Below are 18385 nucleotides of genomic sequence, written 5' to 3' on the forward strand. Positions count from 1 at the left end.
AACAAAATGGCAATAAGTACATACTTATCAATAATTACTTTAAATGTAAATGGTCTAAATGCTCCAATCAAAAGACATAGTGTAGCAGAATGGATTTAAAAAAAGACCCATTTATATGCTGCCTACAAGAGATTCACTTCAGACCTAAAAACACATACAGACTGACAGGGAAAGGACAGACATTCTGGATATTCAATGGCATCAGCTTGTTTGTCAATTCAAATAGGAAGGGCTTGTTTTTCTGGCATTGATACAAGGAAAATGTAAATATGTGGCAGTTTTGTTTCCCTTCCCATATTGGCATTCACCAACTTAATAACTTGCTTGCTTGCCTTTTTCCAAGTGACCAGTACAGCTATTCTCCATCCTGTTGTCTTCATAAGGGGCACAATTTTTCACTATATTCTCAATTATCCCCCAATTGGATCTCTTTATTAAGTCTGCTTTCTTAGCTACAGAATGTATGGATGGTAGGGAACTCTTGAAAGTGGAATCCAGGCTAAAATATGAAAAGGACTCAGTGCTAAGCTATAAGATACATAAACCTATGTCATCTAATTGAGCAGGTAATCCACTGACCAGTAAAGAAACTGTGCCTTTGGGGCGCCTGGGTGGCACAGCGGTTAGGCATCTGCCTTCGGCTCAGGGCGTGATCCCAGAGTTCTGGGATCGAGCCCCACGTCAGGCTCTTCCTCTATGAGCCTGCTTCTTCCTCTCCCACTCCCCCTGCTTGTGCTCCCTCTCTCGCTGGCTGTCTCTCTCTCTGTCGAATAAATAAATAAAATCTTAAAAAAAAAAAAGAAAAAAAAAAGAAACTGTGCCTTTATTCCCTTTTTTCAGGGAAATCCACTAATGAGGGAACTACTTCAAAAAATCATCACCACTTTCTTCAAGGAGTCAGCTTGAGGCAAGGAAGGCTAAAGGGACCCCAGGGAATGGACGAAATAGGAACAGTAGAGAAAGAAGGAAAATTCTGAGGAAGGGGAAGTATCTTTAATTCTCACATTTCTTCTTTCATTTTTTTTTCAATATTTTTTTCTGGCTACCCAAATCATTTTTAATTTTCTTCTTAGAATGATAGCCCCAAAAATGCCAATAATTAATTTGGGATGAAACCTACGAATCCCAGAAAACACATTAATTTATCCAAATTAAAAGAACTGTCCTTATGCATTAAAGAGTGAGATTCTCTTATATTCATTCAAAATATGACAGATATTTTTTTAAGAGAAAGAGCTCTAGGCGACATTCCTGGATTTTCGTATTTTCCAACCATATGATCTTAATGACATTTTAGAGATCGTGGTGGTGCAGCCAATATTCCACGAGAGTGGAGAGCTAGAAGGGAAACGTTTTTATAATTCATGACCACTTACCTGACTATTGTGTGGCCACAGACCTTTAACTGCTTTGCTCAGTTCAGGAACTTCCAGACATCCTGTCTTCATCACCAGAATTGTTGGGGAAATATAATAAAAAACGAAATCTTCTCTCAACCCAGAAAACCCCTGCACAAAGACAGAAGAGAGATAAAACAATTTCATTATTGAATAAGCATTAAACCAGAATGCGATGTGCATCACAGATAATTTGCTAAGAGATTACAAAAACAGAAAGGTATCTTATCCTTTAAGACAGCCAAGCAGACACCATTTTCATACATGTTCTACAGAGAAACAATAACCAGTCCTCAATAGGAGGGCTTGGCAGCATCATTTGTCATGTACGGTTTATTGTAAATCCTCATTCTAATTGCAGGGACTACCTGTGTTGACTGGCTGTATCCAAAGGCAAAATAAATTTCTCATATCTTACTGACATGAACCAGTTTTGCAACTTGGAGAAAGGTGCCACCAAAATGGGGCTCCTATTCTCCCACAGAAACTGGGCTCTGTCCCTGCTGATGATTACATTTCAAGGAAATGGTTCCCTGCTTGTTGAAAGAGATGTTTCTGGGTTTAGCTCACAAGTGGCATATTTAGCTTTTAAAAAGATTTGCAAATATTTCGGAGACAGACAAGAACTCACTATTACAAGTTTTCTAAAGTAAATGCTCTAAGAAAAGGCAGTCTCTTCTCATATTATCAACAGAGAGAACGAAGCTTCTTATTTTTAATTTGTAATTTGCTCTTAACAATGACAATAAGCAGGACATCTACTTTCTACTCATGTTAGTCAGGATATGCCAACATTAGTAATAAACAACTCCAAAATCTCAACTGGGGTTCCTAGAATTTCTTCCTACTGATTCTTCCAACAAGTATCAGGCAGAAAGTAAGCAAACAGAAAGGACCGTCTCTCAAGTTATTATGGAAGGAGAGCATGTGCTATTTTGTTTTCTATATATTTCAGACTTTAAAGCACATATTTTTTTTATGATACTAAACATTATTTTATCTTCAAAACACAGTGTAAAAGAAGCCAGACAAAGGAGTAGTCACTTTTTGGCTTTATTTATACAAAGTCCACGACCTGACAATAATAATCGATGCTGGTAGAAATAAGAGCATGGTTGTCTGTGGGCCATGGAATGGGCAAGAAGGAACTGAGATGAAAGATATATCCCATACGCTTCCCCCTTTTTAATGAAAAACTAAACCTTATTTTTTTAGAACTGAACCACTAGGAAACTATATCACGGCCTTGAGACACCATACACAGCCTATATTATCACTTCAAGTAAAATGTTGGTAAAAAGACAAGGTCCTTATCAGAATGATAAAGTGCTGGAGCTGGGACAGCAACACTGCTTTCTGCAAAGACTCCAAACCAAAGTGGTATTTGGTAATGGGGGAGTTGCCCCTCTTTTGCTTTAAAGGGATCACAGCTCATCCCTGAATTGCTTACTTTTTCTCCTTTGACCTTCCTGTTGCCAAGAGATTATCTCAGCAGTGCTCTGTTATTTCAGGGGGCTAAGTAATACTGAGTTTAAGCTTCCATTCCATTCTGTTCGATAAAAAACACATTTTTCCAAATCTAGTACTCAATCACTCTCTTAATTAAGAAGGCAACAGTTCCTCCTTCAATATTCATTCCTGGATACTGGCATATAGTGCCATCAAAACCCCCTTTCCCTTCAAGGGAGAGTGTTACTGCAAGACTGTCCCATGGCTCTACTGCAGATAGCCTCAGGGTCTATCACGACAGCCAGTGACAGGGAAAGTCTGCTTCCTATAACCAGTGTAACACTGCCTCATGTTTTTTTACAGGGTCTCCTAGCTGAAAGGTATAATGTGCATTTCACGAAATGCATATCCACATCTTGATAGCCAGAAACAGAGATCCACAAGGAACTGTTCAAAGTTCTTATGCAAATGACCTCTCCCAACTCTGCATCTTTGTTTTTTTTAAACTTATTTCTTTGAGATAGAGAGAGAGTGAGAAGAGGGAGGGTCAGAGGGAAAGAATCTTCAAGCAGACTCTTGCTGAGTATAGAGCTGAGATGGGGTTCAGTCTCACCACTCTGAGATCATGACCTGAGTTGAAACCAAGAGACTGATGCTCAACCGAGTCACCCAGGTGCCCCCCCAATTCCACATCTTAAGTCAACTTCACACTGTGGTATATTAAACAAAACCAAGCAAAACAAGGACCTAGAAATCATTTTTCCCCCTTATAAATTAGTGACCTCATGGATTTTGTTTTACAGCTTATGGAAAATGATTTGGTGATCCTTCTGGTAAATAGGAGGTTGGCACAAACAGAAACACCTCTGCTCACACTCCACCAGATCACAGGCAGGTTAGAGGAATCTGCCAGCTTGTTGGTACCTGTGTACTAAGAAGAATCTGGTACTTTGGAGGGCTCTGGCTTAGTACAAGGGAGATCCCTACTGCCAGGATAAGCGTGTGCAATTTAGGCCATCAAAAACTTTCCTGTGCCATCTCTGACCCCAACTTAGCAGTTTTTTCCATTTCACTTTCTAGGATTGAAACAAAGGAACCAGAGTCCAGAGGCAAATGACATATGCCTCCAACTTGCTGCCATCCCTCATTTCTTCATAAACTTTACATAAAAGAACAAAACCCATTTCTCTTTTTAAATAGATCCCTGCTGTCAGCCCCAAGGGCCAGTTGCAAAGACTTCTATTTCCCAATGGACAAGAGAGACTCCATCTTCTTCTTGGTCTGGGTAGGGATGAGGTGCATGTGATCATCCACATAATTGGTCACACAGATCTCCAGCTGCAGCTTCACCTGAAGCTCTTTACATCCAGCATCTGCTGAATTGTTGGCTTTGTCATTGCAGTGCATGGCGCATTGGGCCAGGCAGTTCTGGAACTGCTCTAGTGGTCACCAGGGCCTGGACTTGAGCCAGAGGTGCAGGGCAGTGCTCAATGCACTGGTGCACCAGCTGCATGGAAGATCTGCTGTCCTCACAGTAGCTGGTGCTGGCTGGAACGTGAGGCCTGCATCCTCCAGGTGTTCTCTCTCTCCAGACTCTTCATGAAGTCTACCACCTCCTGCTCCCGGAGCTGCTGCAGCTCTGCAGTGATGACCCCGCCCAGCACCAGAAATATCCCATACCTTGTTTTAAATGATATAGGTTCTATAATTGTCAGACCTCATATAAATACACATATAAGATCTTCAGATTTCAATATATGTAAATTATATCTCAATTTTAAAAGTTTATTTTAAAATGAGGTTGATCCTAATTTTTCCAATATTTCCGTTACTGCATCTATCTTTGGCTTTGTATTGTTTCCATGTAGTAACCATGTGATCTTTTTAAAATGGTAAGACAGTTAAACATAGATATTGTGTCTTTTACTTCCTTTTTAAAAATTGATACCTGTTACATTTATCAGGTAAATAACTGCTCTTTTTAATTTAGGATAAACATTTTTCATTGATACATAATAATTTATTAAAAGATAAGTTTTCACAAAATAGATGGAATTTCCATTCATTATTCATTCATCACTCACATTTTTATTTTCTCTTTAAATATTTAAGCATCTATTATATGTGAATCTATTACACATTGTTTATATAACGGTGAATAGGACAAATCTGTAGGCTGTTCTAGTGGAATTCTGTTTGTAATAATATGAATACAATATTATTTCTTTGATCATATTACCCTATTATTTTGTTTTTATTTCTGTCTCTTAATGGTGTGGAAAATTTAAAAGATCAGAACTGCAATTTTATTTTGTTTTCTTTGACTATCCTTTCTGCCATGTTTTCTTTCTTTCTTTCTTTCTTTCTTTCTTTCTTTCTTTCTTTCTTTCTTTCTTTCTTTCTTTCTTTCTTTCTTTCTTTCCTTCCTTGGTTTTATACTAAGAAATTCTCAATTATGTTTGAAAAATTTTACCAAATTTTTTATACATAAGCCCCACCTCCATAGATTGTAGAAGACTTTATGTACTATCTACTGAATTAAAAACAGTCTCTATATATCCTTTTATTTTGATAACAGATTGCTGTTCATAGGGAATATAGATGTATTTCCCAATTATGTTTACATGTACATGAAAAATTGTAGTAAACAAATCACATTAAAGTGACAGCAGTTTCTGCACTTTGATATGTTTATAGCTTTACCTGATTAAATTTTGAGAGCAAAATTTTCCCCACAGCAATTTGTATAACTGCAATTCTAACAAATAACCTGTTGTTGGGAAGTAAAGAATATCTATGACTACAACATCTGAAACATGCATTTCACTCAGACTTGAAGTTTAATTTACTCTAAGTAAGGTGAAGAAGCCAACAATGTTAGACAGCTGTTAAAATGTCTAGCATATTCAAAGATCCATTAATACAAGATCTTATTGCAAAAACAGGTATGTATTAATGATTTTGTTAATCACCCATGACTCAAGTATTATACTCAGTTGTAAGCACGATGTTTTTAGAAGATGGTGATCAGAACAATAAAGGTTCTAGAAATAATAGAAATTCATTTAATCCTGTTAACTCTGAAAGAGAGGTAGTGTCATCCACATATTTTTACTGATGATAAGAGATAACTACCTTTCTAAATATAACACAGTGTTGTGAAGTGTGATGATGGAATACCTATTTAGATGTGTCTTGACCATAAAGGCCATTCTATTAAACTGTCTCTTGCTATTAAATTATTTCTTTATCAGCAAATATTTCACAAATAAAAGTACTTCACAACATTGTGAAAGCAACTTGGATGTAAGAGAAATGTTAACATTTTATTTTAAAGGTAGTCTGCAAACATCTAAAGCAAAGTAGAAAACAATGTTTATTTAGAGAGAGTAGGTTTAAAAAGAAGCAGTGGATCCCATGTGTGTACATGCATATGTTATTACACTGGCCTATATGTTATGTGTGATTTAATTTCTGTTCTTGGAATAACAAATACATTTAAGTAGACTTCAGACAATCACTCTTTCCACCTGAAAATAGTCAGCAGTCTTTCTGAAACACAAGTAGATTTCAAATCTATAAAAGAGAGCCACACTTCTTATTGAGATTTCATTCTTGTAATGTGAGGGAAAAGAAGAACAGGTCATGACTAAATTTCATGCTCTCATGAACCTTAAAATAATTTACAGAGTTATCAGAGCATTCATTCAGTGTCCTTATTACCTGGCAGTTGTAGTATACAGGTATGCCAGACTAAAGAAAAATCTTTTAATTTCGAGCCAAAATAAACTCTACACATTTAATGATTCACTTGTGGCAAAAATTACCTTAATATGCATATCTGACATGTCATATGTCGTATCTATTTTATATATGTATATGTTTAACTGTATTTGAAACAAAAATCTATACATTTTATTTTAAAGATTGATTGATTAATTTAGTGACTAAGAGCACAAGAGTGGGGAGGGGCACAGGGAAAGGGAGAGAGAGAACCTCAAGCAGAATCCATGCTGAGTGCTGAGCCCATGTGGGGTTCCATATCTCAAGACCTTGAGATCATACCTGAGCCGAAATCAAGTCAGATGCTTAATCAATTGAACTACCCAGGTGCCCTCAAAATCTATAATTTTAAATTAAATTAAGATACTGCATTTAAAATGCATCACATTTTAAAGTTATTTGTTGTATTTTATTTTTCTTTATAGAATCCATAATAATCTTGGTCACCCAGTTTAGTCCAAACATTTGGGTAGTCAGAGGGGGTCATCATACATGAAGTTAAATTTGGGAAGCAAACTTAATGAGAGGAATAAGATTACCTTAAACTGTTTGGAAAAAGAACAAAGTTTGAGGGCTCATACTGCCAACTTTTAAGACTTGTATTATTGTTACAATAATCTAGAGAGGGTGGTATTAGTGAAATTATATATAGATTAAGTGAAGATAATAGAAAATAGAGAATAGGTCAACAAAGTATAGTCAACTGATTTTTGATAAATGTACCAGGCAACTCAATGGATAGAAGATAATATGTACAGCAAATGATACTGGAACAAGTATCCACTGTTTTCTACAGAGAATGAATCTTGATCCTTATATCACATGTCATGAAAAGAACTAAAAATGGATAATCAATCTGTTATAAAATCTAAAACTACACTGCTTCTGGAAGAAAACATAGTGAAAAAATCTGCCTAATTTTGAATTAAGCCAAAAGTCTGGTTTTATATACAACACCAAAAAAAAAAAAAAAAAAAAAAACCATTAAGAGGAAAAAAAAAAACCTCTATGATAAATGGGAAATAAAATTTTCTCTGGTAAAGACAGAGGTTAAGAACCTTTAAAAAGTGGTGTAGACTTGGAGAAAAAAATGTAAATCATATTTCTGCAAAACATATCCAGTATACATAGAGAATTCTCAAAATGTAACACTAGAAACACATTTTTAAGAATGGAAACCACAATAACATACTACGGCACACCTATTAGAATGCCTAAAACCCTAAAAAGCTAGTAATACCAATTACTGGTGAGGATGCATATCTGCAAGAATTCTTATTCATTGCTGGTAAATTCAAATTCAAAACAGTCGCTTTTGATGACTGGAAGTTTCTTACAAAACTAAAAATAGCTTTATCGTATAGTCCTAGGAGGTATCATAATCCCAGGTATATTTACCCAACTGATTTAAAAACATATACCCCAAAATATGCTCATTAATATTTAGAGCAGCTTGATTCATAATTGCCCAAAATGGAAGTAACTAAGATACCCTTGAATGAATGAAAAATAAAGTATGATATATGTACAATGGATTGTTATTCAATAATAGAAAGAAATGACATATTAAGCCATAAAATGATATGGTTGAAATCTTAAATGTATATTACTAAGTAAAAAAAAGCAGTGTAATGAGGCTAGGTATCATGTAATTTCAATTATATACAGTCCAGAAAAGCAAAACCATAAAGACAATGAGAACATCAGTGTGTCGGTGGACGGGGAGGAGGGAAGACTATGCAAAACACAGGGTTTTTTTGTTTTGTTTTGTTTGTTTTTTCAGGTCACGAAACTATACCATATAGTATTGTAATGATGGATACATCACACTATGCCTCATACAGTTTTACAACACAAAGAATGAACCATAATGTATGCAAATACAACAATAACAAAAAAAGGTCACTTAGGAAGCCAGAAGATCTCAGGAGAAAATATGCACCGTGTTGAGGGAAGCTATCTACATTACAAATGTATGAAGCAACCTCTGAAGGGGCTGGAAGAAAACATTTTAACCTAAGAAAATTCGGAAATAAACAGGGTAAGACTGAAGACAAAGGGAATTGCACCTAAGCACTGTAGTCTGATTGATAAATTTGTTTCCCATGGGATACAGGTTAAAAATTCTGAAACTGCTATACATAATATATATGCTGGAATTGAACAATTAAGTAAACCTAAGGGAGAATAGTGGGAGTTAGTTTTCTTATTGTTGGAGTGGTAGTTTACAGACAAACAAAGGGTGGGGGGAAGCCTTGAATGATCCATGTGGTAATAGATTAAAATTAGAATCATAAGAAATGAACTCATTTGACTTTAGATACAGATGGTTGCACATAGAAAAATGGGTAGATGCATATACACAGGTTAGTATACATATATATAGTTCCTTTCTCTCTCAGCTGAAAGCATCTAGATGAAATGACACTACGGTAGCAATAAGAACACCTAATGATCAGCTTCTGGTTTCTCATGGGAAAAGTAGAAAGAACCTCCAGTAAAAAGAATCAGGACTCCTGGGAAAAACTGCTTGTATTAGCAATGGGGCATAAATATGCAAGATGAGTCTGGAGAATTGTGCAGTTCCAGATGTAAGAAAGTGCTAAAAAAATACACAAATGCAGGGACAGAGACATATCAAAGTGACACAGGAACCAACTGAAGAAGCTATTAATGGCCAAAGTTGGGATGATTTGTACAGCATAAAAGAGAGGGTAAGAATATTTTACAGTGGAAATATTTAACCAAGACAACCTCAGCCAGGAGACCAAAGACAACCTCAACAATGATAAGCCATAGTAATAGTACATACCCTTGATATGATGCAATAAAATGACACTTTCGCCTCTGTGATCTTCCTCACAAAAATCCACCACCTCAATTTTGATATGAGAAAAACAGCATACAATTCCCAATTTGGGGACATTCTATGAGATACCGAGATATATTTCTCATAACTCTCAAGGTCACCAGAAGTAAAGTCTGAGAAACTTTTGCAAACAAGAAAAGCTTAAGGAGATATGATGACTAAATCTAACTCAGCATCCTGGATGGGATTCTAGAATAGAAAAAGTGCAATAGATAAAAACTAAGGGAATTGGACTAGGATGTGAAATCTAGGTATTAATCATATATCAATATCGCAACATTAATTATAACAAGTAACACATTAAGGTATTAGTAATAATGGCAACTAGGTACAGAATGTATAAAATCTCCTTTACCACCTCTGATTTTCAGTAAATCTAAAACTTTTTTAAAAAAAAGTATTTTATAAAATTGTGCGAAAAATTTGGACAGATACTTCAAAAAATAATCCCCCCAACACAAAGTTACCCAAGATAAATAAAAACATATTCACATGAGAACCTTTATATGAATGTTTAGAGCAACACTTACTGATGATTACAAAATTGGAAATGACCCAGTTATTCATCAACCCGTAAAATGATAAACCTTGGTATATACAGTGGAATACTTCTCAGCAATGCAAGATGCTACTGTTTCACAAAACATATAGTGCATCTAAGCTGCATTTTACCAAGTCAAAGTAGCCAGATCCAAAAGCTTATGTATTGTATGATTTCACTTATACGTCTTGTGGAAAACATAAAACTACAGAGGTGAAATATATCTCAGTATTTGCTAGAGCGTGGTGTCGGTCAAAGGCGTGTAGGTCAAAGAGACAACTTGAACATTTCAGGGTAATGAGATGGATCTTGTAATGACTGTGGTAGTGCATATACGGCTCCAGATTGTTTTAAACCCATATCTACACTGTAAGGGATGATTTTTAATGTATGCCAATTTAAAAAATCAACCAGGATATGTGTGAGGAAAAAAATGGTCATAAGGCATGCTATGACAATTTAACATTATTACAAATGAATCACATAACAATACGATGGAAGTGCAGCAGATAACTAACTTCAGTAATTTTGGAAAAGGCTATTTTGATCTCATACTATAAGGCTAAACACAAAAAGAGAGTTGATCACCAATCCTATTATGTAATTAATATATACCTATACGCTTCTAACAGAGTTGTGGGTTCACAATCTTGAAATTATTTTTTGTGGATTCTAAAATTGAACAAGTAAATACTTTGCAGATTATGAATAATAAAATTGGTAATAAGAAATTTCTTTCCTTTTTGATTAATAAGGTTCATATGCAAATTTGATATATTAACTAATTTATCCCTAAGTCTCAAGAGTATGTAAAATATTTACATCAAGAATTTATCTCAAAATCCATTTACTTTCAGTATCAATAACTTTAAGTGAGATTTAATAGTTTGACAATACTAAAAATGTGTTGAGAAGTAGGTTACATTAGTGACCAAACAAGCAGCCAAATGGACACATATTTATATATGGATTCATTAGGTGTTCTATTCTTCTAACTTGATGTGCAAAAAACTTGAGAGTCAGTAGAAATACTGAATTTAATTAGAAAGACATTTTGTGACTGATTGCTTATTCATAGACTAAAACTGCATTTTTACTCTACTGTTTTAACAAAGTAAACAAGGTTTGAAAGTCTCAGAGAAAAAAATGATTGCCTGACTCAAGAAAATTAATTATTCTCAATACAGCGCTTAGTAAAGAATAGGAAATAAAAGTAAAAGCCGGCTGCCAAGCATCAATAGACACAAAAAAGAAAGGAGATTAATAATGTTCAATTTTTCATGTTAACTACCACACAAGTTAATAAATGAAATATGAATTCAGCATGCTAATATTATTATTGACTAAAATATTAATAGTACTAAAAGAAAAGCTTTTAAGAAATATAATTATGGAAAGGAAATAGTTCCTACTGTTATTTTTTCTTTCCTCTTCATTTTAAATATAGGTTTCATTTCAACTATGGGTAGTTTCATGCAAATGTGACATGAGGAAATTATCGCTATAGCTACCACTATGTGGTTATATTGAAATAATATAATTTGTTAAAAGTTATAGGTATTAAGGAGGGCACATATTGCATGGTGCACTGGGTGTTATATGCAAAAAATGAATCATGGAACATTACATCAAAAACTAAGGATATACTGTATGGTGACATAACATAATAAAAAATCATTGTAAAAAAAAAGTTATAGGACAGATATCCAGATCCACCTAAGATACAGTAAGCACAGTCCACCCAATCTTTTCAACAACTACAGCAAAAACGGGAAAATCCTGACAAAAATACATAAGCAACTATCTACAGACTCTGGAAAGTAAATAATTACAGGTAAACTGAAAAAAAATAAAAATTCAAAGGACAACCAATACAGTGGTAAATTCCGTTTTAGCTTTTTGTTTTGTTTCATTTTTCTTTTTTTCACCCCATATTTCAGGCCAGACAGCCTGAATCCCAGAACTGCATAACTGCATAGCTGATACAGACAGAAGCATCTCCAAGAAAACAAAACTAAAACAAGCCCTCTATCTTCTTATCATAAAAACTAGGAATGGATGCTCTCTGTGCTATGATAAAAATGAGAGGAAATCACATCCCTCTCATCTCCTTCTCTCCCTCAGACCTTCCTATTCCCTAAGACAGAACAATACTGAAATTAGGCCAATTAATAGCCCTACAATGACCTCCAAGTGTTTAAGCAAAAGAATCACATGTCTCTCACTTTAAATCAGAAGCTAGAAATGATTAAGCTTAGTGAGAAAGGTATATTGAAAGCTGAGATAGGCTCCTTATGCTAAACACTTAGCCAAGTAGTGAATGCAAAGGAAAGCCTTGAAGGAAATTAAAATTTCTTTTCAGTGAACACATGGATGATAAGAAAATGAAACAGCCTTATTGCTGAGACAGAGAAAGTATTACTGGTTTCAATAGAAGACCAAACCAGGTACAGCACTTCCTTAAGCCAAAGCCTAGCCCAGAACAAAATCCTAATTCTCTTCAATTTCAGGAAGGCTGAAAGAGGTGAGGAAGCTTCAGAAGAAAAGTGTGAAGCTAGCAGAGGTTAGTTCATAAAGTTTAAGGCAAGAAGGTGTATCCATAACACAAAAGTACAAGTGCCGACATAGAAGCTGCAGGAAGTTATCTGGAAGATCTAGCCAAGATAATGAAGGTGGCTACACTAAATGATGGATTTTTAATGTGTACAAAACAGCCTTCTATAGGAAGAAGATTACCTCTTAGGTACCTTTAGATATCTTTCATAGTTACAGAGAAGTCAATGCCTGGCATCAAAGTTTCAAAGAACAGACTAACTCTCCTGTTAGGGGCAACTGCAGCTCGTGACTTTTAAGTTGAAGCCAATGCTCGTTTACCATTTCAAAAATCCCAGGGCCCTGAAGAATTATGCTAAACCTACTCAACTTATGCTCTGTAAATGGAACAGCAAAGTCTGGATGACAGAGCATCTGTTTATAACATGGTTTAAGTTCACTGTTGAGACCTGCTCCTCAGAAAAGATTCCTTGCAAGTATCGCGATTTATTGACAATGTACCTGGTTACTCAAGAACTCTGGAGATGTACGATGAAATGAATGTTGCTCTTATGCTTACTAACAGAATATTCATTTGGTAGCCCATGGATCAAGGAGTAACGTTGACTTTCAAGGTTTTTTTTTTTAATTTAAGAAATACATTTTATAGGATTATAGCTGCCATAGATAGTGATTTCTCTGATGAATGTGGGCAAAGAAAATTTAAAAACTTATGGGAAGGATTTACCATTCTAGATGTCATAAACACCATTTGTAATTTATGGGAAGAAATAAAAATGTCATCAAGAACTGTTTGGAAGAAGTTGATTCTAATCCTCTTGGATGACCTTGAGGGGTTCAAGACTTCCATAGAAGAAATAGCTGCAGATGTGGTGGAAATAGCAAGAGAACTAGAAGTGGAACCTGAAGATGTGACTGAATTGCTGCAAGCTCATCACAAAACTTGAATTGATGAGGAGTTGCTCTTTATGAGTGAGCAAGGTAATGGCTTCTTGAGATGGAATATTCTACTGGTGAAGATGCTGTGTAGTTTTGAAATAACAACAAATATGTAGAATATTACATAAACTTAGTTGATAAAATAGCAGCAGGGTTGGAGAGGACCGACTCCAATTTTGGAAGAGGTTCTACTGTGGATAAAATGCTATTATCACATACCACAGAGACATCATTAATAAAAAGAAGAGTAAATTGATACAGCAAACTTCATTGTTGTCTTATTTAAAGAATTGCTACAGCCACCCCAATCTTTACCCATTACCACCCTGATCAGTCAGCAACCAACAACACTGAGGCAAGACACTCTAACAGCAGAAAGATTATGACTCTTAAAGATCAGATAATGGTTAGCATTTTTTAGTAATAAAGCATTTTTAAATTAAGGCATGTACATTGTTTTTTCAGACATAAAGCTATTACACACTTAATAGATAACAGTATAATGCAAATATAACTTTCATATGGACTAGGAAACCAAAAAGATAATTTTTTTAGATTTTATTTTTTTATTTTTATTTTTTAAAAGATTTTATTTATTTGAGAGAGAGAGAGAGAGCGCGCGCATGCACACAAGAGCTGGAGGAGGGGCAGAGGGAAAAGCAGACTCTTCACTGAGCAGGGGATGCAGGGTTTGATCCCAGGACCCTGGGATCATGAACTGAGCTGAAGACAACACTTAACTGACTGAGCCACCCAGGTGCCCCTAGATTTTATTTATTTGTTATTAGAGAGAGAGAGAAAGAGCTTGAGCATGAGCCGGGGGAGGAGCAGTGGGGGAGAGAGAGAAGCAGGCTCTCCATTGAGCAGGGAATCTCTCATGGGGCTCTATCCCAGCACTCTGAAATCATCACCTGAGCTAAAGGCAGATGCCCCCCAAAAGTTAATTTGACTCTCCTTATTGTGATATTCACTTCATTACTCTGAGATAAATTATTAAGTTGGTAGCAGCATGATTAAGAAGCATTCACATATCACTTCCAAGAAGACAGCATTTCTAAATGTGTATGCACCGAACAACATAGCTGAAACATATGCAAAGCAAAACTGACATAACTGAAAAAAAAAAAAACAACCACCGATATAACTGAAAGTAGTATACAAATTCAAATTTGGAAGTTGAATGCTTCAGCACTTCTCTGTCAACAGTTAACTAAGCATAGAATTTGAGGAGTGTATTAGATTTTCCAGAGAAACAGAAACAACAGGATCTGCGAATTTGTGTGTAGATAGATGTAGATATAAATGTGTGTACATATGCATATATATATGTGTGTGTGTGTGTGTGTATGTATAGAGATTTGTTTCAATAAATTGTCTCAGCGATTATGGAGGCTTGGCAAATTAGAAAATCTGTTAAGGTAGGCCAACAGGCTGGAGACTCAGGAAAGAATTATAATTCCAGTACAAAAACAGTCTGCTAGCAGAATTCCTTCTGGGTAGGAGGGGGTCAATCTTTGTTCTATTAAGGCTTGAAACTGATTGGATAAGGTGCACCCACATAATAGGAGGTAATCTCTTTTACTCAAAGTCCACTGATTTAAATGTTAACAAATTTAAAAAAATATTTTCACAGAAATATCTACAATAATATTTGTCCAAATATATAGGTATCATGACCCAGACAAGTTGACATAAAAAATTAGCCATCACAAAGTGTGCAGGATAACATGTTTCTTTTTATCTTATTTTTTTATTTGGTATTTGCAAATTAGTTTAAATTGCAAATTAGTTTACATCCCTTATGTAATAGTCTAAAATTACATATCTCACAGCTTGTATGTATCTTCTGAAGTTCATGATATTTAGATAATGGGGTTCAAGTGGAATATAAGCCTTACCTCCCCATAGGATACAAAATTAATACACAAAAATTGGTTGTATTTCTATAAACTGATAACAAAGTAGCAGAAAGAAACTAAGAAAACAATTGCATTTACAATGGTACCAAAAAGAATACAATGCCTAGGAAAAAACTTAACTAAGTAGGTGAAAGACCTGTACTCTGAAAACTATAAGACATTGACGAAAGAAATTACAGATGACACAAATGGAAATAATAGCCTATGCCCATGGTTTGGAATAATTAATACTGTTAAAATGTCTATACTACCCAAAACAATCTACAGATTCAATGCAATCCCTATCAAAATACTAACATCATTTTTCCTAGAGATAAAACAAAAAATTCTAAAATTTTTATGGAATTATGAAAGACCCCAATAAGAAAGAACAAAGCTGGAGCTATCACAATCCCAGATTTTAAGATATACTACAAAGCTATAGTAATTAAAACAATATGGTACCTTCACAAAAAATGACACATAGATCAATAGAACAGAATAGAGAGCCAAGAAATAAACTCACACATATAAGGTCAATTAATCTATGACAAAGAAGGCAAGAATATACAATGGGAAAAAGACAGTCTCTTTGATAAATGTAGCTGGCAAAACTGGACAACTACAAGCCAAAGAATAAAACTGGACCACAAAATAAAATCAAAATGAATTAAAGAACCTAAACATGAGACCTGAAACCATAAAACCCATGGAAGAAAACATAGGCAGTAATTTCTGTGACATTGGCTTCAGCAACATTTTTCTAGATAGATATGTTTCCTTTGGTAAGGGAAACAAAAATTGGAACTACACCAAAATAAAAACCTTTTGCACAGAAAAAAAAAATCAACAAAACAAAAAAGCAACCTACTATTTGCAAATGATATATCTGATAAGGGGTACATATCCAAAATATATAAAGAAATTATACAACTTAGTGTAAAAAAGAATAATAATCCAGTTAAAAAGTGGGCAGAGGACCTGAATAGACATTTTCCACAAAAGACACACAGATGGCCAACAGACACATGAAAAGATGCCCAACATCTCTAAGCATCAGGGACATGCAAATCAAAACTACAGTGAGATATTCACACCTGTCAGAATGGCTAGAATAAAAAAAAAATTTTTTTAAAGAAAGAAAGAACAAGTGTTGGAGAGGATGCAGAGGAAAAGAAACCCTTGTGCATACTGTTGCTAGGAATGTAAACTGATGCAGCCACTGTGGAAAACATTATGGAGGTTTCTTTAAAAAAATAAAAATAGAAATAACATATATCCAGTAATTCCACTACTGGGTATTTACCCCCCAAAAAATAAAAAACATCAAAAATATTTGTGCACCTCTGTTTTATTGCAGCATTATTTACAATAGCCAAGATATGGAAGCAGCCCAAGTGTCCAACTGAATGGATAAAGATGTAGTATATATCCATAATGGAATATTATTCATCTGTAGAAAAGGATAAGATCTTGCCGTTTGCAACAACATGAATGGAACTAGAGGATATTATTTTAAGTGAAATAAGATAGAGGAAGATAAATACCATATGAATTCACTTATATGTGAAACTTTAAAACAAAACAATAAAAAGCAGAATCGGACCCATAAATACAGAGAAAAAAAGGATGGTTGCCAGAGAGGAGGAAGTGGGGAGGATGCAAAATGGGTGAAGGACAGAGATACAAGCTTGTAGTTATGGAATGAATGAGTCATGAGGATAAAAGGTAGAGCACAGAGAATATAGTCAAGTGGTGTCGTTACAACATTGCATGATGAGAGATGGTAGCTACACTTATGGTGAATATAACATACCAGACTTGTCTGATCACTATGTCATACACATGAAACTAATATAACACTGTTTGTCAACTATAAAACACACTCAGACACACAACACATAAACCTTTCCTCCCTTTATAGTTCTTTGCCCTTTCCCATTTATAATAGTCAAATACTTTCTCTACAAATATTTAGAACATTAGTATTATATTTTTGCTTTAAACATCAACTGTAATATATAAAGTTCAAAAGGAAAAAGAAAACAATACATTTTCCCTAATTTTTGCTGTGTTTTTGTTCTTTTATCTTATGTTCCAACATTATTTCTCTTATTGTTTCTTTCTACCTAAGAATTTTTTAAAGCCATTTTTTACCCCAAAGGACTGCTTTTAAGGCAAATCTGCTGATCATAAATTCTGTTTTCCTTCATCTGATAATTTATTGATTTCCTTTCATTTCCCAAAGGATATTTTCACTGGACATAAGATTCTGGATTGGCAGTTCTTTTAGTATCTGAAAAGTATTGCGCTGCTGCCTCTGGACTCCATAGCTTCTAATCAGAAATCTGTCAATCAAATAGTATTTCGGCTATAGATACTGTGTCATTTTTCTCTGGCTGTTGTCATGAATTTTTTTGTCCTTACTTAGTTTATTATGATGTATTTTGTCATAGATTACTTTGTGTTTAATCTGTTTGTAGTTCTTTCAGCTTCTTGAATCTGTAGTTTTATAACTCTTGACAAAATTTTGAAGTTCTTAGCCATTATATCCAAGTACTTTTGTGGTCTCAACCTCTTTCTCCTCTACTTCTGGAACTCTAAGAAACATAGATAATAAATCCTCCATTATCTCTCCATCTGTCTCCCTTGCTCATATTGTGTAATCTTGTTGTCTTTTTCTTTCACTGATTTTTTGTTGTTGTTGTTCCTTCTATCTGCTATTGTCCCTGTCCACAAAGCTTTTTATTTTGGATATTGTATATTTCAGTTTTAATGTTTCCATTCGATTGTCTTTTATTTCTATTTCTATATTGAGACATTATTTTCTTTGCTAAGATTCTATTTTTTTCCTTTTGTCTCAAGCATGTTCACAATTGTACACTGAAGTATTTTCAACATGACTGATTTTAAATATTTGTTGGACAATTTTGGCATCTCTGCCATCTTTGTGTTG

General features: G+C 34.7%; 1 long non-coding RNA gene and 1 pseudogene across 1 annotated transcript in view; both read right to left on the minus strand.

The window, feature by feature from the left end:
- Nucleotides 1–238: 238 nt before the first annotated feature.
- LOC148110257 (uncharacterized) overlaps nucleotides 239–18385 on the minus strand; it is a 165782-nt gene continuing 147635 nt past the window's right edge. Inside the window, exon 4 of the long non-coding RNA XR_015724229.1 lies at nucleotides 239–1508. This is a non-coding gene — a long non-coding RNA (uncharacterized LOC148110257). The remainder of the gene's footprint in view (nucleotides 1509–18385) is intronic.
- On the minus strand, nucleotides 4086–4485 carry LOC123784275 (TIM double twin CX3C motif protein pseudogene; annotated as a pseudogene).

The sequence above is a fragment of the Ursus americanus genome, chromosome 4 (assembly GCF_024610735.1).
Source record: "Ursus americanus isolate L20-20 chromosome 4, mUrsAme1.1.p, whole genome shotgun sequence".
Classification (NCBI taxonomy): Eukaryota; Metazoa; Chordata; class Mammalia; order Carnivora; family Ursidae; genus Ursus; species Ursus americanus.